The 26,438-nt window shown below is 52.6% G+C and overlaps 1 pseudogene; it reads right to left on the minus strand.

The window, feature by feature from the left end:
* Positions 1 to 11,959: 11,959 nt before the first annotated feature.
* The window catches only part of LOC125428041, a 36,697-nt pseudogene continuing 22,218 nt past the window's right edge, over positions 11,960 to 26,438 (minus strand).

Raw genomic sequence — 26,438 nt, forward strand, 5'->3', positions numbered from 1 at the left:
GGGGGGGGGGGTGGGGGGGGGGGGGGGTGGGGGGGGGGGGGGGTGGGGGGGGGGGGGGGTGGGGGGGGGGGGGGGTGGGGGGGGGGGGGGGTGGGGGGGGGGGGGGGTGGGGGGGGGGGGGGGTGGGGGGGGGGGGGGGTGGGGGGGGGGGGGGGTGGGGGGGGGGGGGGGTGGGGGGGGGGGGGGGTGGGGGGGGGGGGGGGTGGGGGGGGGGGGGGGTGGGGGGGGGGGGGGGTGGGGGGGGGGGGGGGTGGGGGGGGGGGGGGGTGGGGGGGGGGGGGGGTGGGGGGGGGGGGGGGTGGGGGGGGGGGGGGGTGGGGGGGGGGGGGGGTGGGGGGGGGGGGGGGTGGGGGGGGGGGGGGGTGGGGGGGGGGGGGGGTGGGGGGGGGGGGGGGTGGGGGGGGGGGGGGGTGGGGGGGGGGGGGGGTGGGGGGGGGGGGGGGTGGGGGGGGGGGGGGGTGGGGGGGGGGGGGGGTGGGGGGGGGGGGGGGTGGGGGGGGGGGGGGGTGGGGGGGGGGGGGGGTGGGGGGGGGGGGGGGTGGGGGGGGGGGGGGGTGGGGGGGGGGGGGGGTGGGGGGGGGGGGGGGTGGGGGGGGGGGGGGGTGGGGGGGGGGGGGGGTGGGGGGGGGGGGGGGTGGGGGGGGGGGGGGGTGGGGGGGGGGGGGGGTGGGGGGGGGGGGGGGTGGGGGGGGGGGGGGGTGGGGGGGGGGGGGGGTGGGGGGGGGGGGGGGTGGGGGGGGGGGGGGGTGGGGGGGGGGGGGGGTGGGGGGGGGGGGGGGTGGGGGGGGGGGGGGGTGGGGGGGGGGGGGGGTGGGGGGGGGGGGGGGTGGGGGGGGGGGGGGGTGGGGGGGGGGGGGGGTGGGGGGGGGGGGGGGTGGGGGGGGGGGGGGGTGGGGGGGGGGGGGGGTGGGGGGGGGGGGGGGTGGGGGGGGGGGGGGGTGGGGGGGGGGGGGGGTGGGGGGGGGGGGGGGTGGGGGGGGGGGGGGGTGGGGGGGGGGGGGGGTGGGGGGGGGGGGGGGTGGGGGGGGGGGGGGGTGGGGGGGGGGGGGGGTGGGGGGGGGGGGGGGTGGGGGGGGGGGGGGGTGGGGGGGGGGGGGGGTGGGGGGGGGGGGGGGTGGGGGGGGGGGGGGTTGGGGGGGGGGGGGGGTGGGGGGGGGGGGGGCGGGGGGGGGGGGGGGGTTGGGGGGGGGGGGGGGGGGGGTCAAGTGCGGGGGGGGGGGTGGGAGGGGGGGGGGGGGGGGGGGGGGGGGGGGGGGGGGGGGGGGGGGGGGGGGGGGGGGGGGGTGGGGGGGGGGGGGGGGGGGGGGGGGGGGGTGGTTTTGGGGGGGGGGGGGGGGTGGCTGGTATCTTCAGAGGTGTATCACAGAGAGAAGTCTGTTATACACTGTGTCCAGACTTCTCTTATAACAGACTTCTCCCTGTGATACACCTCTGAAGATGCCAGCCACAGAGGCAGGTGAAACGTTAGGAACAAGATCTACCAGACCATGGCCACACAGCCTGTAAAACCCACAACAATCAGTTGAATCTGGTTGTGAAAGCCTTCAACAATACTTTTGTAGTAATGCACCGCTGACCCAGCAGCACCGTGGTCGAGCGCTGGAACACCTACGCTCCTACGGCCTTCTGGTCGCACCGCACCCCCACTCCTCATCCCCCTATGAGTCACGGGTCATGAACTGTCTGGCTCAGTCACCGGGCGCAGGGACAATGGTCTTGCCCCCAGGTGAGGATTAGGCTCAGACGCTTACGCTCCTCTCCGCACGTAGCCAGGTGAGATCATGCATCACATGATGATCTCCCGACCTCCCGCTCTCCCGGAACTCCCTCCGTTCCTCCCTTCTACACGCCCCCGATAGAATCATAATAAAAGGTGCCAGGAACCAGCACGCGGGAGACTCGCTAGGAACACGGACCTCCGCGCTCCCGCTGCTGGCGATCTCCACCAGATGTTATCTCCGCGTCTCGTCTCGTTCTTGCGCTGACCACGTGGGTCGACTTCAACTTTCAATGTTTTTTTTAATCTAGGGAGCCCAGATTCTCCCTTTAAATCCACTCCAAAGGGGGTGGATTTAAAGAGAGAATCAGGGGAAAATTTGAGGGTGCTTGTCAGGAGAGCAATGTTTAAGATAACAGTACCAAAATTTTAGGCTATCTTTAGGAGACTATCCTGATTATACCACCCAGGTTTAGTGAAGTTTGGTTCAGGGGGTCCAAAGTTATAGACCTTCAAAAGGGTAGCCCCATCTACCATTAGCTCCCATTGGAAACAATGGGGGATGGAGCACTCCTTTTGGGGGTCCATAACTTTGGACCCCCTGAACCAACCTTCACCAAACCTGGGTGGTATCAGAAGGAGACTATCCTTATGATACCACCTAGGTTTAGTGAAGTTTGATTCAGAGGGTCCAAAGTTATGGACCCTCAAAATGATAGCCCCATCTGCTATTAGCTCCCATTGGAAACAATGGAGGATGGGGTCACCCCCTTTGGGGGTCCATAACTTTGGACCCCCTGAACCAACCTTCACCAAACCTGGGTGGTATCATCAGGAGAGTCACCTGACGATAGCCTGAAATTTTGGTGCCACTAGCCTAAAAACTGTGCCTCCTGCAGACCAAAATTGGAAAAAACAGTAAAAAATACAGAAAGCTTCAAACGAACCTGCAATTTTTCCGCCCACCACAAGGTGGCGCCCGGGGCGCTTGTCCCCGGATGTCCCCATGGTAGCTACGCCTGTGTGCTGACCCCATCACTTCCGGAGTTTTCCTGGGCGTTAGGCCATGCCATTGCTGACTGCTGCTCCCCCAATATCCCTGTCCCTCAATCTCCCCAAAATAGAAATTATGGCCCCTTCCGCACATGCAGAATAATGCACTTTCAATCCATTTTCAATGCACTTTGAAGCTGGATTTTACTGTGCGGAATAGCAAAATCCACTTGCAAACAATGGTGAGAATGGATTGAATGTGCATTATTCTACATGTGTGCAAGGGACCGATGTGAATGAGTCACACCACGCTGGATGGGGCAATTCTTAGAGAATCATGACTGAGTCAGTTCTGGGCACGTACCTGAAAGTAAAACTACAGTCTTGCATGAGTTACACCCCCTCCCAATTTTTCACCTGCTGCTTCCACGAGTGGGAGGTTGCGCATCATTGCAGGCAACATGGTCCTCCTCCTAAGTGTGCAGTAGATGAAAAATAATGTGCTCGGACCTCCCTGCCAATTTCACTGGTCCCGAACAAATGGCGGGGGGGGGGGGGGGCTTTTAAAATCCATATCATCAGTGACTATAAATTAAGTGCATCAGTTCAAAAATTGCATTCAATCAAGGATGAGCACAACTCAAAAGGACACCTTTGTCCCTGTCACTTTGCAGAGTCCTTCCTTGTCCTTTTGGGCCTTGATACAGAAGATGGCCTCGGGCAACGTCTCTTCCAGGCCATTGCAGCTGCTGATGTTCAAGATGGTCACAGGGCGTCTCAGCAGTCTGGAGGGGCCTCTAGGGCAAGAAGACAATAAGGGTGACAATAGGGATTCAAACTCCGGGATTCAAAAGTTAGGAAATTCATGGAGGGGGGGTGGGGGTTGAAGCCTGGAGGAGTGAGAAAATTGAGGAGGGGCTCAGCGGGATGGCATAGGATCCACCCTTAGAAGTTGCCATTTCCTCTAGAGCAGGGGTCCGCAACCTGCGGCTCTCCAGATGTTCATGGACTACAATTCCGATTTGTAGTCCATGAACATCTGGAGAGCCACAGGTTGCAGAAGAACTGATCTCTCCAGAGTCTGGAGATCACATGTCAAGATCCTACGCCTAAGGCTGAAGAATGAGTAGGCCTCAAGGAAGTCTCTTGGGAGGTGGGCTCTATGGTATCATCATACCCCACTGAGGGCCCTCCCGTCCCTAAGATGCACCCTCCTTAGGCCCCACCCCCAAGCCTCCAGGAGCTCAGAGTTGGAAGCTTAGCAGGGGCCGAAAGAAAATATGGCTCGGAGGAATGAGGAATTCTAAGTGAGGGGGGGAATTGGCTGGGAGGAAGAAGGAGGCCGACTGGCAATCATAACACACCCATCTACCAGAGTGCAGGGCAGTCTACATAAATCTCCCAACCTCGGTTTATCCGTAGTCCTGTGAAGTAGGTCAGGTAAAGAGAGCATAAACGGCCCCAAGTCACCCAGTGAACTTCATGGCAGAGAATAGGAATTCAAGATCAGGGATCCATCTGACACCGTCATCACTTCACTACACTGGCCACCCATTTCGCAGGGTGCTGCCGAGGTGAGGAAGGCTGAAATGCATGTATTGATCCAGAATTCAGGTCTTTCACCTCAAACTTCCAGACCTCTGCTCTGTTTACTGGGGTCTGGACTTCCACCGAATTAGTGCTCGAAAGTGATCCTCGCAGTGATGGAAACTGCTGTTCAGCCACAGCCAACCCATGGCCACCCAGTACAATTTTCAAGCCAAGAAACAAAGCAGAGGTGGTTTGCCACTGCTTGCCTCTACATAGATTTCTGGGGTGGTCTCCCATTCAAGTACCAGCAAAGGCCGGCCCTGGTTAGCTTCTGAGTGGGGAATGAAAGGCCTGTCCTCCAAGACTCACTCCAGAGATCTCTAAGCATTGCTTCATCCTGTGCAGCTGACAGAGGCCCCTTCCGGACACACGAGGCGACTCAGGGTCGACTCGTGTCAGCGGAATCGTACCTCAGCTCGAGTCCTCCCGTTCCTCCGCACAGCAGCTGACTCGTGTCTCCGGAGCCGAGCTCAGAGGGCGGGACCACCTCCCTGCGCATGCCCAAAGCTTCTCGCCGCCGCCACGAGTCTCCTGTTTCTGCGCATGCCCAAAGCTTCTCGCCGCCGCCACGAGTCTCCCATTTCTGCGCATGGGCAAATACTGAGCTATGATTGGCTGGCTGGCAGAGTCGAGGCAAGGATATTCCGCACTCGGCCGGCTTCGGCTCGAGCGCAACCCGAGTTCGCTAGTCGACTCGACCCCCCAGTTGAGCTCGGAAATTCAACGGCGAGAGGGGGGTGAGTCGAGTCAGACACGAGTCCGATGCTACGTCTGTGCGGAGGACTCGGGTTGGACCCAAGTCCATCTAAGGTCGACTCCTACAATGTGGAAGGGGCCAGAGTCACAGAGCCTTGTAAAGGCCTTTCAGTCCAATCCCTTGCTTTCACATCTGCTCCCAGCCGCAGCCACTAAGTAATCCAGAGACCAAGAGCAGATCATCAGGCTCAATCCACACAGAAAATTAACTCAAAACCGTTGTTGGGCACTGCTGCTCACCCTGCAACACAGTCCAGCTCGGCAGCCAGAAGTTGCTGAAATCTTCTCTCATACGTGCCATGTCTGGACAGGTGTGATGCAGGCCCCAAATGCCAGTGGTTTCTACAGCTGTAAAAGCCCCAAGCTGGGATGATCCTTGTTTGCCAGCGCATTGGGGTACCGGCGTATAAGACGACTGGGCGTATAAGACGACCCCCCGCCCCCACTTTTCCAGTTAAAATATAGAGTTTGGGATATACTCGCCGTATAAGACTACGTCAAATGCTTATGGCATGCAGCTGCTGGACGTCTCTAGGAGAACTCCAAAGAATCGTGCTCCGAACAACTTGGGGAAATTTTCCCACTCAGAGGAAGAGGAGAAACCTGACCCCCCCCTTTCACATTCACCAAGTTTCCAGATCATCTCCCCCTCGGGGGGGGGGGCGCACTGACAGTTGCACTAGGATCATGGCAGGTGGTGGCGACGGGCTGCAGTTGCACAGGCAGGGAGGCAGGCAGGCGGCTGGCCAAGCTAGAGCAGGGCAAGTTTCGTGTTCAGGAGTGAGGAACTGAACCCAGTGCGTGGGGTAGCAGCAGCAGCAGCAGAGCTGCTGCTCCAGATCCTGGGCGCTCAGTACCACCCGCTCAGCGCCCGGCGTATAAGACAACCCCAGACTTTACAGATGATTTCCCAGGGTTCAAAAGTAGTCTTATACGCCACTATATACGGTACCTGAGAACCTGGCGCTCGGGCACAGAGCCTGTTCCTTCCAAGGTATCTACTGGCCCAGCCGGCACTAGCACCAAAGCTTCCGAATTCTTTCTGAATCAGGGGCACAGAGACAGGAAAAGAGAAAGCTTGTTACAGAAACAGATGCAAATATCTCACAAACGGCAGATGTCCGCCTGGAGCACATTTCAGCTTTTATTTTGCCTTTTGATTCCAAAAAGTGGGGGGGGGAGGTTGCGCAAGGCAGCTTACGTAAAGTGCAGGTTACGAAACTTATAAAAGCACACTTCTGTCCCTAATGGATCCAAATGTTTCATCCCACTTTTCAAGATATCGCAACGCTCAATACTCACACGGTAGGTGGCAATGAGAACAGAAATGTCATGTAAAATAAAACGTGGGTGACCACAGGCAGAATTCGAACCTGGGATTTCAGGCAAGATTAGGGTTGCCAACCTCTAGGCAGCACCTGGCGGTCTTCTGCTGTTATAACTGATCTCCAGGTGACCGAGATCAGTTTTCCTGGATAAGAGGGCTGCTTTGTAGAGTGGACTCTATGGCAGCATTTTCCAACCTTTTTGACGTCACGGGACCCTTGACCTCACTCTTCGTATCTCACGGTATCCCTGCCATCCTCCCCCCCGCCTTCCCCTCCGAGTTCCCCCTGCTTGCCACCCCTCACCTTCCCCTCCCAGGGTGAGGTGGGGGGGGGCGGTAGCATTGCTGCGGTGCCCCTGGGACATGCTCACGGCACCCCAGGGTACCACGGAACCCTGGTTAGGAATCACTGCTCTATGGCATCATACCCTGCAGAGTTGCCGCCTCCCTTCAAACTCCACCCCCAAAATCTCCAGGTATTTCCCAACCCAGAGCTGGCAGCCCTAGACAAGCTCAGTGTTTGTTCTTCCGCTGAGCTGAGGCTGTCTCAGCTCCAGTGTCCTTGGCTTCTTTCATCACCAGAGATTCCAATTGTCCAAAGACATGTCTTTGCTGAATCTGCGGTGAGCGCGGCTGTGCTTTTACAGGGCTCTCTCCTCCTGTAAATGATGCTCTACGAATCCCACCATCTGGGGGAGGAGGCAGTGCGAAACGTTATTTATTGGTGTGGAACCTCTTTGTAATGCTGAAATAGCAGAGTTTATCACAGCATTTTCCAGACATCTGATGTGTGGGACACGCAATAGAATCCTCTCCATGTTCTTCCAGCTTCCAGTAGGCACATCTGCTCACAGAAGAGGGGGAGGGCAGAATTCTCACCGCAATCCCCACACACACTTTGACCCCCAAGATGTCCCTGACTCACAAGGACAGAATTTGGGGTTTTTTTATGGGGGGGGGGGGGCGGCGGCAAAGAAGACAACCATAGGAAACTGGAAAGATACTGATTTTGCAAGATAACTCTGCTCCTGCTTCGTAGGATCTGAGCCATCTGGATTAAAACAGGAACTGCAGATCAATTAGCATTCATCAAGATATGCACATAATAAACTTTCCTATCATAGAATCGAATCACAGAGTTGGAAGAGACCACAAGGGCCCCGAATCCCAACCTCTTCCAGCATAGTGGGTATACACATGAACACACGAGGTTGCAAAGTCAGTGCTACCCAATCCATGGATCTTCATTGCATGACTGAAAGGAACCTCTAAATACGCAAGAAAATATTTTTAAAGATGTTTGTTTTAAAATGCATCCTGTTAGACAGAGCTCCTGCTGGAAATGTTGAAGAGTTGCTATTCCAGCTATGCATGACGCTCACTCCCTGATATTTTGTGGTTGGCTCTACCTCTTGTAGCAGCCATTTGATGGTTGCGCTTAACACCGTGTCAGGACTCCAAAGATATTTCTAGGATTCCTCTCTCTTGCCTATCAGCTGCATCCTCCAAACCGCTGAAATTCTTCTTCCCTTGGAATTATGTCACAGAACATATATGGGGAGGGGACGAGTGTTGTCTGGGGACTCCCCCCTTCAGTTGGTATAGGTGTATAACATGGTGTCCTTTAAGGCACAGTTTTACGAATCACACAGCCATGTTATTTGGAACGCAATTTTTCAACCACAGTCTGTAACACACATGCTCAAAGGAATATTTGTCTCAGTGCTTCTGTGTACATACTGGGACTTCAAATATTTTCTTTTCACTACTGAAGTTCTTCACATTCTCTCCAGGAACCAGAAAGGTTGAGAAGTCTAAAAACTATCCCTTAATGTGTGCTAAATATATATTTTATCGCACTGTGCTCTATTCTAAACAATAAAACACTATACATAAAAATCTCAACCAAAAACCCATTCATATCTGAGAAGACGTACAATACCACAAAATCATAAAACATGCTATAAACACAAAGCCGCAATTTCAATAATCACAATGTGTAGCACAGTGGATTAAAATATATATTGAATAAAATATACATGTCAAGGGACAGCTTGTTTTTCGGGTTGCGTTTGTTGTTTGTTGACCCCTTTTTTGGCTGCACACAAGTACCCTTCTCTTCTACCACCATAAGAACATAAGAACTGGCTTGCTGGATCAGACCAGAGTCCATCTAGTCCAGGGCCATGCTGGCAGGGGCTGATGGGAATTGTAGTTCCTGAACATCTGGAGAGCCGCAGGTTCCCTACCCCTGATCTAGTCCAGCACTCTGCTACTCGCAGTGGCCCACCAGGTGCCTTTGGGAGCTCACATGCAGGAGTTGAAAGCAATGGCCTTCTGCTGCTGCTGCTCTTGAGCACCTGGTCTGCTAAGGCATTTGCAATCTGAGATCAAGGCAGATCAAGACTGGTAGCCATAGATCGACTTCTCCTCCATAAATCTGTCCAAGCCCTTTTTAAAGCCATCCAGGTTAGTGGCCATCACCACCTCCTGTGGCAGCATATCCCAAACACCAACACTTTAGGAAGTGGCTTTTCACCCAGCTGAGAATTGTAATCAGAAGGATACCCTTAGAAATTCTAGTGCGGCTGCTGAAAACCTCACACAGACCTTTCGAGCCCGCTCACCCTTTCAAGAAAGTGAAAACTCCAAATTCTGAAACCACCATTATTTGAAGGCTACCGCGTGGATTCTTGATGTCATCAGGGCTTCAAGGGGAAATGGCAGCAGTGTGTTAAGTAGCATTCTTAAACAACATACCTGAACCTGAGCCTGCCAGGAGCTGGAGAAGAGGGCACTCACATCAGGTAGCCACAGTTGGCTGTGGAGGTTAAAATCCACCAGGAATTGAGGATGGAACCAGAACAGAAGCGTTGGATGGACAGCCTGAGAGAGACAACCCAAGGAAATTCACCAACCTCGGCCTCAGAACAGCTTGGGCGTCGTGGGGCAAAGCCAGGCCTCAGACAGGACCCTGACGGGGAAAGACCGAAATGTTATAAATTGATTTGTCTGCCTTCAGACTTCAAATGATTGGTGTAGAGTCTTTCAGTGATATGTGATGACTTAAATGTAGAATTAAATTGTGGAATTCACTGCCAGAGGATGCAGTGATGGCCATGGGCACAGATGGCTTTTTAAGCTTGGGATTAGATGGAGGGAAGATTCATCCATGGGGTCGACAGGGAACTCCCACGTCCAGAGGCAGCAAACTTCTAAACAGCAGTGCTAAGATCCATCAGGGTAAGACCTCTGTTTTGGCCCTCCTGAGCAAGTGGCTGGTTACTAAGTGAGACAGGGTGCTGGACAAAATGGACCGCTGGGTCTGACCCATCAAGCGTCCTCTTACCTAACTCTTCAGATGTCCTTCAGTGAGATGAGCCCTGGGAAGCTACTGGCTATCTCACCACCCCTGTACTCACCAATCTTGTGGTCCATCAGATCTGCCATCTTGTTAAGCTGGTAGGTCTGAGATGTGCTATTCCATGCCATCTCACACGGTTCCATGGTCATGTGTGTATGGGGCACCAGTATGGGGGTTGTGGGGACAGGGAAGTGTGGCCCAGCTGCGATGAAAGGACCAGCTGCAGACATCTGAGCAAGGGATTTCTGTGTGACAGAGGATCTGTAGGGGGCACTTTTTTTGAAGCTGGAGATGTCAAAGATGGCCGTGTGGTAGCTGGAATTATTATCACAGGTTGTAAATGTACAACAGTTAGTGTAGCCTGAGGATGAGTGACTTATGGATGTTACGGGGGATAGTTTACTTGTGGGGGAGGCTACAGAGGATGCTGTCCTTACTGATCTGGATGACTGCGCTGTAGTAGATTTTTCAGGCGTTGTTTTTCTAGTTTTGTGAGGTAAATGTTTTTTTGAGGGAATAACAGAGGATTTTTTGTTAGTTGTGAAGCGTGCTTTGGTTGATGCCAGTTTAAATTTCCGCCGTGTTCGATATTTTTTAACTGTGGAGCGTGCAGTAATTGTAATCACAGCCCTTGGCGTTGAGGTTCGGGGACGGGACTTCCTCCTTGTAGGTTTTCCAGGCGACTTGGCCATTGTAGATATTACAGTCAACTTGGTCATTGTAGGTGTTACAGGCAACGAGCGTTTGGTTGATGCATATATTACAAAGATTGTTTGCTTGGTTCTTGAGGGAGACGATTGCACCGTGGAGGATTTGACAGTTGCCGAGTGCCCTGCAGTTTTATGCATTACGGCTTTTGATCGTGATTGCTTGACCTGCGCCGTTGTAGGGGGTACTCCAAATATCTGTTTTGCAAATGGGAGTGTCACAGGTAATTGTAGGCCCATTGCGGGAGGCTGGCTAGCTGTCGTGGGTGTTTCAATTACTAGTAATCGTGGGGCTGTACTCGAAGACTGTTCCTTTGCTAGAGTAGGTATGGTGCTTGTAGTGGTCTCAGTGTGTCCAGGGGTTGAAGGGAAAGGGTTCTTCAATATCCGTTGCTGCCATAGCCACTCTAGATGAGGAGCAATCTGGGAAGCCAGGACTGGACTTGTACAGTTGGTCACATCCTGGCTCACGATGCCCCTCAGCTCCCAGCGGGTGCTGGTCAGGTCATGACAGAGTACGGGGCTACCTACAGGCACCTGCAACAAGAGAGGCAGGAGAAATGGGATGAGACAAATTCTAAAATGTAGTCATTCTATCATCTCTGAAGGGTTTGAGGAGGTCGATTTCTTCCCTTTCCCTCAGGGATTTTCCACACTTTTGACTCTCACCTGCTCTAATCTTCCACACCTGTAAGAGTATGCTTAGTCCTTACCAGGCCATTAATTTTTTTTCTTAATTTACAAAATGATATATTTCTGCACACTCAAAGGAGGGAGGGTCCCCTAAGTATATAGAAGAAGAAGAAGAAGAAGAGTTTGGATTTATATCCCCCTTTCTCTCCTGCAGGAGACTCAAAGGAGCTTACAATCTCCTTGCCCTTCCCCCCTCACAACAAACACCCTGTGAGGTGGGTGGGGCTGAGAGAGCTCCGAGAAGCTGTGACTAGCCCAAGGTCACCCAGCTGGCCCTCTGATCAAAAAAGACTTAATATACTCTGAAGAACTCATCTACCATTCCCATGGATCCCGTATGAAAACTAATAAACAACTGAGGGCTCATTCCGACATGCAGAATAATGCACTTCAAACTAAGCCAAAGTGTTCTTTGAAGCTGTATGGACAGCAAAATCCACTTGCAAAACAGTTGTGAAAGGGTTTGGAAAACCATTATTTTTATGCAGCGGAAGGGGCCTGAGGATCCTGCCCGCTTAAGCCCACACATCTTAATTTAGAATGGTTTCACCAGTGTCAGCTTCGAGGACTACAATTCCCATCAGCCAATTGGCCCTGGTGGCAGGGGTTGATGGAATTGCAGTCCAAGAGCATCTGAGAGCCAAGAGGTTGCAGACCCTGACCTAGGAAAATCCAGACGAGACAAACATCGAATCTAAAAAATCTTTTCTATGCTAGTGGAGAAATGTACGCTGTTGAAGGGGCCTCTAGAAAGGCTGTGTCAACAAACTCTGGAACCAGCCACGCCTGTGGGCAGCCCTCTCGCGGGGGGCAGAGGGGGAAGAGGCACTTTGGGATTGTGCTCACCAAGCGTGCCAGTTTCAGTGCGGTAGTTTGTGTGTCCATGTATGGTGTGGTGAGAACAGAAGACTTTATGAGCTCCTGAGTTTGCTCTACCAGCTGGGAGAGTGGACCAAAAGAATCCACTTCCTTTCCCATCCTTCATCCCATCACCATCTGCTCAGCCCCTGACTGAAGGCCAACGCTGGTTCAGGAGGTCTGAGCAGGCACAGCAAGTGCAGTTTGGTCCCAGGAGAGAACCTGGAAGCTGCTGTCTCAGTTTTTTCCCTCAGTTGAGAGCTCCTTCCTGGCCATAAGTTACCAAGTTCAGGCCAGTAAGAGCTACCTTGGTACCTTCTCATGCCAGTCTGGCTCTAGTTAGAAGAAATACTCCGTCGTTGCAGCCGTAGGGCTTTCCCCACTAGGACAGGGTGTTCAGGAACTGGTTCTCCCCGGCCAAGGAGTTCAGCATGGAGCTCATATCCCCACGCCATGCTGGGCTGGGGACCGGGCCAGGCGGGGAATCCTACCGGCGACCCTCAGCCTCATCCGGGATGGCCGCGGAAGTCCGCGGGTGTTCTCCAAGTCCAGGGTGTCCAAGCTGTTGGACACCTGTTCCTCTGGCAGGTAAGAGAAAGAGTCTGATTTCAGGCCCTCCAGCCCAGGCGGGTAGGGACCTCCCGGATCCTCAGCCACGCAGCTGGGTGGGGGGTGATGCCTTTGGTGGGGGCCCATTAGCTTGTGCCCGGCCGCTTTGCCCAGCTGCACGTAACATGCCTCCTCGGGGCCGTGGAGAGGGGGCAGGCGCATCATCCGGCGGGGGCTGGCATTGCCGGAGGCTTCGTAAGAGGGACTCCCTTGATAGCTCAGGCTGCTCTGCCGACTCAGTGGCTTGGGTCCACCTGGCGGGCGTGGGGCCATCCCTGGGTTGTAACACTGGCTGTTGGAACCGGAAAGTGCTTTGTCCTCCATGACTTGCGGGCGCCTTGCAGGGTAGTTGGGGCACTTGGGGCCCGGGTATTGCTGGTGCTGCTGGCACTGCCCGCTCTCCATTCCGTCCACACCCATCGTGACGTCGCTGTCTGGCTGTGGTTTCCTCTCATCAGAGCCCAAGGTGACTGCACGTAACTCCGCACTATCATCTCCTTCACTTGCAGCATCGGGTTCAAGCATCTCTCCTGCCAGGGGCTTCTGCCCTAGCGCCGGGCAAGGGCCCCGTTGGCTCTCCGGCAGGTACTTGGTCTCTCCCGCACATTGACTGGCCTGGCTATAGGACAGCTGCTTCATGCCTTGGCAAGCGGCGAGGGCTGGCGCCGCCACTGGAACTGCTGTTCACAAAGCGGCTGGCCTTGAACTGAATGCCCCCCCCCCGCCGCCATCGCTGCCGGGCTCCACCCCAGGTGCTTGCATTAGGGACGGTACTGGGCAGAGTGGCACTACTGCCCCATGCCCGCGGGAGGTGGGAGGATTCATCCCTGAGCTGTTGGAATCCCACCGCCGCAAGGCCGGGTGGGAATGCTGGGTTCATCTGGCAGGAGGTTAAAGGAATTCATGCTCAAAGCTACCTCTAGCTGCCCGTGGCTCACCGGACTGGATTCTGCAAGTCAGAGATTGCCCTGGGGTGCCCCCCCGATGGACAGCATCAGCTTCTGAGTTCCATGCTCAAGTGGTTTGGCACGGTAGTTTTGTTCCTGGTAGCTGAGGTAACGCTCTATCTCAAGCAGTTCCGCTCTCCAGCCGCCGGCCGCCTCCATGGCTGCACTCTCCAAAAAAAGACATTTTCGCTGGGATGCTTACGGCCGCGGGCGCAGAGAGGTGGCGCTGCAGGCTACGCCGAGCCTCCGGATCAGCCAGCCCGCCGCCTCTGCCCATGCTGGCTGGGCTCATGTTGCTGAGACTTTTGAACCAAGCACTCTGGAGCTGGGTGTGCCTCACCAAGTCTGAGAGGGGTCGCTGGGTCCGACGAGGTTGTGGGATGGGGTGCTAGGTGCTGGTGCAGGATGCTGCTGTAACCGCGGTACCTATTGGCACTGTGCCTCCGCATGAAAGGGGTGGGCCGGCGCCTGGAGTAATCCCCCCCCCTCGGCGAAGCTGGGCTGACCAGCCCTTTCCCATATTGGGTAGAGGGAGTTGGAGGCGGCTCCACCTGGTGGCAGCAGCATACTTGGCTTTGAGTCGGTACTGCTGGGCTGGCGCCAGGTTCCTAAGCCCCGGAAGACCTCACTCACAGTGGCTGGCTTCGGCTAGAGCCTTTGGAGGCATCAGGGGACATGGGGTCGCACTACTGGGGCCTAGCCTAGGGGCCTCCCGCAGATATGGCGACACCATGGGTTGAAATCCACGCTGACGGGTGTGTAGGCCGAACTGATGGTGCTGGTAGTGCTACCGCCATGCTCCTGGTATGGGCAAGGAGGGCAGGTCACCGAGGACAGCCCATGATGCGCCGGGTGCGAGATACGGGAGGGGGCTCACACAGGGACAGGCATCTCTTGGGGTGCCTGTGAAGAAGCTTAAACAAATAGGCTACCAGGACAGAGAAAAACAAATGCAAATTAAAACTGCAATAGGTGAAGGCAAGACTCTTTTGGTGGGGAGTTTGCACCGTTTCTCCTTTTAGATAGCAACCAGCAGAAGTGTGTTGGGGCGGGGAGAAAATAAAAAGAAATAAGGCCTGGCAGCTTAGAGAAGAGTTTGGATTTATTCCCCCCCCCCTTTCTCCTGTAAGTGGGGGACTCAAGGTAGCTTTCAAGCTCCTTTCTCCCTTCCCCAAAACAGACACCTTGTGAGTGTAGGTGGGCTGAGAGAGGTGTCAAGAACTGTGACTAGCCCAAGGGCATCCAACAGCAATGTAGGGAGTATGGAAACACCCCCTGGTTCACTAGGATAAGCCCTGCATCTAGGTGTGGGAGGAGAGGAGAATCTGTCCACCTCCAGATTAAAGTCCACCCGTTTTAACCACTACACCACGCTTGGGTCTCAGGAAGTTCTTGACTAAGAGTTCTGGCACCTCTAAAGTTGCATGGAAATGACAATAGCTCTAGCACTGCCAAAAAAATACTGCAGTCAGAACTTTCAGTAAATGTGGCCTTATTTTTTTCTTTTTTTTTTCTTTCTCTTCTTCAAGAGAAAATTCCCACCTGCTGGTCCACTGAGCACAGGTGGGCAAGGGCTGCAATTAGTGGGAAGTCTCCCACTATGGGCAGCCAAATGGGACCCCACGATAGGCAGGACGGGCGAACCCTTTCAAGACCGAAAGTGCCCAAATTGCAACCCCAAACACGCTTTCTTATTTATCGCAGCGCCAACATGGCAATTTAACCTGAATACTGAGGTTTTGTTTTGCGGCTTTGCTTTGAAGCAACTGTGCAACTCTTCCAACTGGTGAATCACTTAATTCTAGAGGAAGTTTACCTGTGAAGCAAGCCCCATTGCCAGCAACCGAAGCCATCTCAGGTAAAGGATCACGCTTTAGTTCTCTGTGATGAAAATCAGTAATAACAGCTTTTAGGGTTACCTACACTGCTTCCCAAACCAGGTCTTAGGTTTAATGCTAATAACCGAGCCCAGTGGCCCAGGCTAGCCTAGATGTGTATGGGGGTATCTTGTTTTATGCCAAGTGCCCACAGAGAGGGTTTGAGTGCCACCTCTGGCACCCGTGCCATAGGTTCGGCCACCACTGGTATATGGCTAGGACTGGTATCCAGCCTTTAGGACTGCTGCTTCCTCTCACCTGTTGCTAAAAGGGTGGGAGGTGTTAATGGGGCATTAAACTGCCCTCTGCATTGACAGATCTTACAGTTTGCTGCACAGCTTTATACCTCTACCTGAGCAAAACTGCTGCAACTGGCTGGCAGGATGTTTCATAGCCACCTCTAAGTGCTCCACGATTCATGCATGTTGGAGCGCTCATTATAAGCATTGCCATTTTGCCTATAGGGGACTCAATGCAGCCTCCTTCCATGGTGGTATCCCCACAACAACCCTGTGAGGTTAGACTGGGAGGCCTCAGATGCTAGCTCCATCTCCTCTAACTGCCACGCCACACCTGAGGCAGTATCCAGGGAAGAACCTGGACAACCAGGTTGCTGCTGCTGTCCCAGGTCCATTTTTTTTGAGCTTCCACCCAGGCCTTGCCCACGCACCTGCTCCAGATGGTGGCAGCTTGACTCCCTTCCCCGACAAGGGCTTATGATCTGCTTGAGCTTGTCGATGCGCAGGTTCTCCAGCTTGCTAGCAGTCGGCGAGCCCAGAGGTCCCTATTGGCTCCCAGGGTTCTTCCAGCTGGACAGGTCCTCCAAGCTGCCGCTCAAGCAGCGTCATCTCCACTGTCGCTGTTGGTGGTGCTGTCCAAGCGGAGAGCTGCTGCTGTAGAAGACTGGGTCTCTGGGCTGGGCTGGGTGGCTCTCTGGGTGGTGGGAGGGGGGGGGGACACACAGACACAGCTCGTGGTTAAAGGGACTGGGGCCAGCGATCACGGTGGTCCTCACATTAATTCTGCAAACATCTGTAAATATCAGTGGATCCCGTCAGCCTCCTTCTGGCCTTTTAGGGGATTGTCAGTAGGCTTCATCTATTATGTTGATTTAGTATGCTGGCGCTTTTCATGGAGTGGTGCTATTTTATCTATATAGAGCTAACTTAATTAATATTTATTGGATTTGTTTTTGGTTTATGTGCCTCTTATTTTGTTTTGTTGTTCATCATTCCTGATTCGGGAGGGCGGTATATAAGTTTAACCACAAATAAATGAATGAATGAATGAATGAAATGAATGAATGAATGAATGAATTCCCTCTTGCTGTTTGGCAGATGCACAGTGACAAAACACCCAAAGATGCGCAGAAAAAAGTATCGCTATTTTAATAGGGCTACTAGCCTAATTGGTAGACTAGTCAACCAAACTTTTACATGGTGAGTCAAGGCCAGTCGCAGCTGGTGGGAACAAATTTTAGGTGCCGGGACCACCACTCAAGGCTGTAGCCTCAGCTCTGCCAGATGACGGGACTCATTCTACGTCAACCGACCCGCCTAGGAATGCAGATCCTTGCAGTCACAGGGTTGCCAACTCAAGCTAGGAGATTCACGGAGACCTGAGAGGATACAGAGAGGGATGCTTGGAAGGGGAGATTGACAGGGCTTGATGCCCCGCCTTCTAAAGCTAAACCCCCCCCCCCAGTGCAGCTGATATGTTGTCTGAGATCCACTGCAATCTCCAGAAGAATGCAACTGTTAATACCTGAGGTTGATAACCTTCCTTGCTGAAGGTTTCAGAGAATGTTCAAGACAGGAAGTCAGGACATACTGCACTTAAATGGAAAAGGAGTCATTCCTCCCAGAGTATCCTAGGAATCATCATAATACTGTGAGGGAGTTAGAGTTGGGCCCCTCCCACCAAACTCCTATCATCTCTGATGTCTTGGGAGGAGCAATGCATGGTCGCACTGGTCTAAAACAATGTAAGTTCAATGCAGATAAGCCTTCTACATTAGATTAAAATGGACTGTTATTTCTGAGGATCCATGTTACGCTCCCCAGGAGCTCACTTCTGCCCCCACAAAAAAGCAGAAATTCCCTTCCGCCTAACCAATTCCGCCTGCAATACTACCAAGGAGCTGGATAGAAACATGCACGATTTTAAAAATCCTAATTGTTTAGATTGAACTGCATTTTGGAAAATGGAAATCAGGATGTTAAGGAAAAGTTCAGCTGCTACAGGTTTCTTTTTTCAAAGCACCTGGTTCAAAACGGTCTGAATTTTACGCCATAGCATGTTATTAGCGTATCCCTCTACCGCTGCTTCGCGTATTGTTTCCCTCCTGGGTCCCATGGCAGCCCATTTTCTCAGACACTGGACACCCTGCTTGTGCTAGACCAGAGTCTTTCAATTAGCTGTCAAGTGCCTCATTATGAAAGGAATGTCAGAGCAGCCTGTGAATCTCCAGCAGCATCTAGTGAAAAGCATGGCTAAGCAGGGGATTCAAGCCACAAGCTCTTAAAATTGAACTTTTATGCACTTCACCCCCCAAAAAACGTATTCTGGTTGTGAAAGATAGTGGTAAAATATCTTAGGCCCCTTCAAGACAAGGCAATAAACCCGGCTTAACCATTTGTGAGAAACTGTGCTGTGGAGGAACTCGTGACGATCTCTACCTAACGCGAAGTTCAGCCCCATCGCCTCTAACCCAGGTATTGCAAGCATCGCGACTATCAGCGATTCTCTTTAGTTTTAACGCAGGGGATTGCAGCGTTCATGAGCTGCCCCAGCGCTCTGTTTCTTAAAGATCCTTTCCGTAGCCAAGCAGCACGGGAGGTGACTTAAAAAAAAAGACGATCTCCATGGTTGGGCGCATGCATTGCTTCCTGGCCTGGCTGCTGCCTGCACGGAGGCAAGCTTAACGGGACAGCAGGAGAGCGGGTTACTTTATCCCGCCTGCAACCTGCTCTCCTGGAACTGTGCGGAAGGGGCCTTAGTCAGTCAATAGACAACGAAGAGTTCATGTACATATCTGAAAAACAGGTCAGGGTCACTCCAAGTGTGGCCTCCACCCACTCCTTCATTGATTTAAGCCAGTTTTCATGTAAACCAACCTCCCTGCTTACCAAGTTTGGAGTCAGGCACCATTAGTTTGCCCTCCCTCCTTCCCTGCCCCTCGCTATCCCTCTCTTGCTTCATGTCTCCTGCAGCCAGCAACCGGGTTGCCAGTACAGTGTCGCCGCTGATGTTTCTGGTGACGGAGATCCGCCCGTAAGTAACTGGCCTTGACGCGGTTTACGTAAAGAGTTGGGGTCCGTAGCTGGTGCAGCTAGGGATCTTTGCAGACGAGGGTTTCTGCCAGAACACCAGCGATCATCAGAACTCTCTAACAAGCTTCATGGAACACATTAACCTTCTTTTGGTCAATCTACCCTCCCAATGATGTCTTGGTTGGAACCATATTGTAGGATGGGAGGAGTCAGAACCATACCTGGCATCCATGGTTTGACATGCGTGGCTATCCATACCGTTTTACAAAGGAAACTGACCATTCAGAAAAATGACAGGAGTGTCGATACTGATGAGTAAGCAAGCTTGTTCCCCCGCCTGCGCCTTTTCTGGCACCAAACAACCATGAGGATTTTATTTTAATTGTCAAATTCTCCTGTAAAATAGTATTGGTGGGTCGTGGATTAAGCCCGCGGGTAACCATAACATGCAGTCTGGTTCTGCAGCAGGAGCTCCAGCAGGGGTGCATGCCATCCTGTCACATGGGGCGCAAAATCACCTCCCACATGGTAGCGGCCCTGGTGCCGCACGGTGGCGGCGCAGTGCCGCAGTACTTGCCAGCCAGCCGGGAGTTAGCCAGCCAGCCAGCCACACACCCCCCACCCCACCCCATGGTTGCTGCTGCCAGCCCTCCATGAAGGCAGCAGCAACCACCACCACTGCTGGAGTAGCTACAGCTGCTGCTGCCTCACGGAGAGAACCACCAGGTGTTGGCAGCTGCAACCATGAGGGGGTGGTGCTGGCTGGCTGGCTGGACCCACCTGGCAGGCTTCACTTGCTCGCTTCTCCCAGGCACCAGTACCGCATCTCTGTGTGTGAAGGCAGCAGCAACTGCGGCTGTTGGCAGGCTCCGCAGCGGAGGCAAAGACAGCGGGAGTGTAGCCCTGGCACGGGAGAGAGCCGCAGGGTGCCACACAGGAGAAGCCGGGTGCAAGGACCTGGCTGGCTCCGAAGCAGGTCCCCAGGCACCATTTTCCTTAGGCAGAGTTACACTTTCTTGACTTCACCATAAATGTGAGAAGGGTGTAACTGGTTCAGCTTGCACTGTAATAGAGGATCCTTAGCAGGTCTGCTCTGAATCCTATTCAGGTCTATTCAATGGGGTATGCTCCCAGGAAAGCTTGCTATATGTCACCTTTTGCACTGTATGTCACCTTTTAAGTGAGTTGAACATCGACTTATCCCCCCGCTTGAAATGTGTCAGGGCTTGCCGCCGCATCACTGCTTTGACATTATACAGATCAAACAAGGGCTTTGTGTATTTACTTCCCACTTCTCATACATTAAGGGTGACCCTGCACAAACACATTTCTAAAGCACTTCTCCACCTACCAAGGGCTATTAATGCTAGTCAAGTCATCTGTCGCTATATCTCATACAGCTAACTTTTGGAAAGTAGACCAAAAGTTTTCCTAAAGGAAAATGCTTAATCTCCTGATGGATCTGGTTGGCTGTAGCTCAATTGATGCAACCATTCGGGATAGGTGTTACAAGGTGGGAATGGAATGGAAACAGGCACTGCCATTTTGTGTCCATGCATGTCCATTTGCATACATGCACACCTAGGGACAAGATACATAGACTCCCACTGGGAGGGGACTAAACAGGAAGACCCTCTAGTGCATGATGTACATAACCTTTTGGAAAAATGTCTCTAAAAAAATTCAGCCTCAAATGGAAAAAATTGGGATAAAATCAAATCAGTGATTTGGAATAGGGACCGGATCTACCGGGTGTCCAACATCTGTCAACAAGGGGCTGTCCCTGCTCAATTGCAGCCAATGCAACATACGCTGTACCCTCATTGAATGTCCGTCTCTGGTGCTTGGCCCTCGTCCGAGTATGCTGGAAAGGCCTTATTGCAGCCCCTCGCGGCTCGCAGACATAGGGTTTCCTGTGTGGGAGCCGCAAGCAGGTGGGTCTCAGGTTCTCCAACCGTGAGTAGGCCTTGTTGCACCCTTCTCGAACTGGGCGTGGTAACAGGGAGGACGGTTGGCAGGGGAGACCTCTTGAGGGCCGTGATCTCTTCCAACCCCAATGCAGGAACTTCCCTTCTCCGCCTGCAGCTTCACACACACCTCCCTTGCCCCCCCCCCCCATCATTAAAACCTGTTTACCTCTCTCTAGCCTTGAGAGTTCACTCAGGCACTATCCATCCTTGTGCTTCCTCTTTACAGCCTACCAGTTCAGTCCTTAACACAGAGATAATAATTCCTTCTAAACAAGCCCGGATACTTAACGGACTTAGAAGGATGTGGTGGTTTATTTACTGAGCTGACCACAACCTGGAGAGAAAAATGCCCTGCCCTTTAACAGAGAGTTCATGGGATGCTACTTACCAGGTGATATTACCTCTGTGCCAAGAAAAGCTTCATCTACCCGCTTCTGCATCGCAAGCCTCTGTTAAAGGGCTGGGCCAAGACATTTTTTTCCTCATGGCATTGGCACCTAATTGCTCTGTAAGGGCTATACTAGGGGTGGGAACTCATGGCTCGAGAGCCACATGCGGCTCTTCTTTCTGCCCTTGCACTGTGGCTCCATGAGCCAAGCACAGTCTTCATTCCTGCTCCGCCCTGCAGGCAGCAGGCATGGCGCACTAACTGCTCATGGGTCGGTTGGCCGCTGGCTTCCTCGCCTTCATGGGGAGCGGGCGGCTCGGCGGCTGGAGAGGCTTAGCCGGCTTATCCTTGCTCTGTGGCAGTATGCATGATCCATGCACTTCTGGGAATGAGCGAATAAAAAAGTTTAAACCCCAATATATAGTGTTAGTCTTTATTTTATATGTCAAAATTATTTATGTCTAAGTGTTTCTTTTCCCATGGAAACGGTCCAAATGGCTCTTTGAATGTTAAAGGTTCCCTACCCCTGGGCTATACACTTGTCTTTTATTTATGAAAACAATGAAAACTGTGATTTAAAGGCTGCCCCTGCATCTGGTGTACCAGTTTCTTGTTCTTGCGCAGTGCATTTGGTGTCAGAAGAAGCAGCTTGCTCCATAGACTGGTGGTAATGACCATTCAACAGTCCCATAGCTCTCTGCTCATGGCCAAGAACGTATATCTAGTAGTGGCTGCATACAACCACAGCTGCTGCCTCTATTGGTTTCCATGTTCCACAAGCAGGCCCAGAATATACCCCTCTAGAACTGAAACTGATGTGGCACACTTCATTCTCTCACTGCTAAACCCAGCCGACCTCCCAGATAGCCAGCCCAAACCTGCTAGCTGTTTCGGTCCCTCCAGTCCCACTTACTGTGCACTTGTGCTGCTTCTCCTGTGGCTACCATGTGGACGCATATGTACTGGGTTTTAAAGGGTCAGCTGCTCTCAAGGAAAGAACATAACCAGTGGCACACAAACTCCTTCTTCTCCCCGTGGATGTGCTCAGCAGCAATGTGCTGTAGAGGCAGGGGACAGAAGCATCGCGAGAGGTTGGGGAGTCAGCAGCTCGCCATTCATATGGGGCAAGGGATTTCCTTCCCTAACATTCTTCTAAATTAGCAGAGTTAAGGGGCGAACCTAGATGTTCTTCCGGTCCACTGAGGACGGGACCAGAAACTATGACTGTAAATCAGGGCTGGTAACCGATTAAAGTGGCTTTCCGCTGATTTCATTTTATTGAAATAACCTATGGCATGGGAAGGTGGTGTGAATGTTGGACTTGGATCAAATTGGTCAAAGTTTGTTCTTCCTGGGCCATGAAAGCTGCTGATTGGTGATTGGGCTAAATCACTTGGCCGGCCAATTCCCTCTCTGGTTGCAGCCAGGCAGAGGGCAGGGAGGAGGGAACAAGAAGGGCTGAGAGTGACTGGAGAAAAAGCCTCTTCAATATGCTAACTACTACTACTAGTAGCATTAGCAATAGTAGTAGTGCAGTGTTTGCATTTATAGACAACCCCCCCCCCCTTTCCTCCTGTAAGGAGACTCAAGGTGGCTTACAAAATCCTTTCCCTTCCTCTCCCCACAACAGACACCTTGTGAGGCAGGTGGGGCTGAGAGAGTTCTGAACAAACTGATTGTCTAAGGTCACCTGTAGCAGGAATGTGGAGGAAAAAACAAATCTAGTTCACCCGATAAGACTTCACCACTCAGGTGGAGGAGTGGAGAATCAAACCCAGTTCTCTAGATTAGAGTTCATCTGTTCTTAACCACTACACCCCGCTGGCTCTCCTTTCTGATCCATCCTGGATCTGAGAGACAGCAGGGAGAGGGGACAATGCACAGGCACCCTCCCATCTCTGCTGCTGAATTCCACAAATCTCTCTAGTAGTGCTGTGCACTACACTGTGAAATAATTCACAATTACAGAAGTGCAATACACTGTGAAAGAATTCAAATAGAAATACAAAAGTGCACTACACTGTGAAAGAATTCACAATTCATGCCCAATTAGTAGACATAAATTATTGTTTGAAATGGCAGTGATATAATGTATACAATAATTTTATTATCAACTGTTGTTAAGAACATAAGAACATAAGAACTAGCCTGCTGGATCAGACCAGAGTCCATCTAGTCCAGCATTCTGCTACTCGCAGTGGCCCACCAGGTGCCTTTGGGAGCTCACATGCAGGATGTGAAAGCAATGGCCTTCTGCTGCTGCTGCTGCTCCTGAGCACCTGGTCTGCTAAGGCATTTGCAATCTCAGATCAAGGAGGATCAAGATTGGTAGCCATAAATCGACTTCTCCTCCATAAATCTGTCCAAGCCCTTTTTAAAGCTATCCAGGTTAGTGGCCATCACCACCCTCCTGTGGCAGCATATTCCAAACACCAATCAGACGCTATAAGAAGTGCCTTTCTATTAGTCCTAATTCTTCCTGCCAGCATTTTCAATGAATGCCCCCCTGGTTCTATATGCAAAGAGAGAAAATTCTCTGTCAACATCATCTCTGTCAACATTGTTCACAACAATGAAAGCATTACATATACAATAGACAAGACAGATCTGAATTTTTTCCCCCTGTTTTGGTGGTCTTCTTCAGCCTCAGCCAATTAACGTCCCATTGTATAAGACTGTTATAAATTTCTAAAACCCAATGAATTATGATGGGGGGAAAAGGGGGGCTTATCTCCCCTAAATTGTCTACATTTAATATTCTAAAATATTGAAGACTGACAGGTCTCCACCTTCTCAATACACATTTTGTAAGTGTGATTGAGGGGAGTTAAGCCCCCTCTTTTCCCTCATCCAGCTGTGTCGAAGTTCACTGGTTTTGTAATTGTCACAGTGCATTATATAATATGGCGTTAACTGGCTGAGGCTGAAAAATGCCAGAACAGGAAAGCATTCTGGCCTATTGAATACGTTACGTTTTCATCACTGTAAACAGAAACTGATCTGAGTTATTGTATATATTTTGTCACTGCCATTTCAAATAATATTTTATGTACACTCATTGGCCATGAATTATGTATTCTTTCCTGGTGTGTTGCTCTTTTTGTATTTGCCCTTGCAAGAGGTTTGTGGAATTCTGCAGCAAAGATGGGAGGGTGCCTGTGTTCTGTCCCGTCACCCTGCTGCCCCTCAGATCCAGGACAGACCAGAGAGGAGAGCCAGCGTGGTGTAGTGGTTAAGAACAGGTGCACTCTAATCCAGAGAACCGAGTTTGATTTCCCACTCCTCTACCTGAGTGGTGGAGCCTTATCTGGTGAACCAGATTTCTTGCCCCACTCCTACATTCCTGCTGGGTGACCTTGGGCTAGTCACAGTTCATTCAGAACTCTCTCAGACCCCCACCCACCTCACAAGAGGTCTTGGACACTGTGATTCTATGTTTTTTGCCTGGTAAAAGCAGCCAAGATGCGGGGGAAGAGCCTCACTTTGTTTTGTCTCTTGGGACCAAGGCTGGGTCCAAAGGTGCCACACCTGGAGACCAGATTGAACCTCAGCAATGGTATCAAGAGGAGGAGGAGGAGGAGGAGGAGGAGGAGGAGGAAGAAGAAGAAGAAGAAGAGGAGGAGGAGGAGGAGGAGGAGTTTGGATTGATATCCCCCCTTTCTCTCCTGAAGGAGACTCAAAGGGGCTGACAATTTCCTTGCCCTTCCCCCCTCACAACAAACATCCTGTGAGGTAGGTGGGGCTGAGAGAGCTCTGAGAAGCTGTGCCTAGCCCAAGGTCATCCAGCTGGCGTGTGTGGGAGTGTACAGGCTAATCTGAAATCCCCAGAGAAGCCTCCACAGCTCAGGCGGCAGAGCTGGGAATCAAACCCGGTTCCTCCAGATTAGATACACGAGCTCTTATCCCTGCCACCACTACTGCTCTGCATCTTCCCTGGCCTCATGGGAGATGGCCTACTTTGGGCAACAGAGTGGCTTGAGCTAGCCTTGACCTACAAGCAGGGAGGCAGGGACATAGATATTTTTATTGAGCCCAGAGACAAGACGCTCATGTCCTGGCCGTGCGAGGCTGAGTCTCCACATCGCCATTCTGGTTTCCTGCAGAAGACCGCAGAAAGGACACTTTGGCCTGACGTTTGCCTGGAAGATCACAGCAGCTTCGTCACCTCATGAAGGTGGGCGGCTACCCTTATTATACTCCGTTATGCCTTTGGTTCTTATCCTGATGTCTTACACAGATTAAGTGGGAACGGCTCGAGGACACGTTTGGTGAAGCCCGCCCCGTCTCAAAAGAAAGGGGTGAGTGAGACAACCCGTCCAGCTGACCGGAGAGTCCCCCGCATTGGTGCCCCATCAACTCACATGCACCAGCTGCTCCTGGGTGTCAAACTCTTTGGAGCACCCTTCCCAGTGGCAGTTGGTCTCATACACAGCTTCCGCCTCCACCTTCCCGTCTTCCTTCTCCAGCTCGTCCCGGGGGTCTAGCATGCTTAGTAAAGGATCCTGAGATGGAGGTAAGACATGATACCCATTTATAAGTTCTTGGGGGTAGCTTGGTGATAACCAGGCCGACGTCTTACCCTCACTTTCCACAGGCAGAGTTCACAGGGAAGAGAGGAAAACAGTTGTCCACGCTTCTGCATCCAGTAGTAGTTTGTTGTAGCCTCCTGAAGTTTGAGAATCAATGTTTTGCTGTCCTTACAGGACAGAAAACTACTGTGCAGTTGTGCAGAGGCGTCGCTCCAAGAGGGCTGGGGATGGACGACTAAGCGGTAGGGGGGTATCTCCATGGGATGCACCAGCGCACCAGGCACTTTCCCCCCGTGCTACGCCTCTGCAGCTGTGCCATTTTGTTCTGGGCCCATTAGAGGAGCTGCAGCTCAGTGGTAGGGCACACCAGATTGACATTTTCAGAGTCCCAGTTCCAGTCTGTGACATTTCCAGTTCAGAGACAGCAGGAATAGAGAACACCTCTGCTGTAGATTCAGAAGAGATGCCACTGATTAGATTAGAACAGGAGCAGGACCCATCTCCAGATGTTTCATCAGTCTCTGCCAGCATGGCCAATTAGCAGGGGCTGGCCATGCTGGCAGGGGCTGATGGGAATTGTAGTCCATAACATCTGGAGTGCCAAAGGTTCGCCACCATGGGACTAGAAAGACCAATGATCTGGCTCACCATAAGGCAGCACCATATGTTGAGTGCACGATCATGCTTTTCCCATGGTCTCTTGCAAACATTGGCCGTTTCCCCACTTTTCCTTCTACCACCTTTCTCACAGACGCCACTCACTGGCCATTTCTGGCACGCCTGGCTTCCCCTCGACAACCCTCACAAGCCAGGAATGATGTGTGTTGAGGGGGCTGAGATG

The sequence above is a fragment of the Sphaerodactylus townsendi genome, linkage group LG03, assembly GCF_021028975.2.
Source record: "Sphaerodactylus townsendi isolate TG3544 linkage group LG03, MPM_Stown_v2.3, whole genome shotgun sequence".
Lineage (NCBI taxonomy): Eukaryota > Metazoa > Chordata > Lepidosauria > Squamata > Sphaerodactylidae > Sphaerodactylus > Sphaerodactylus townsendi.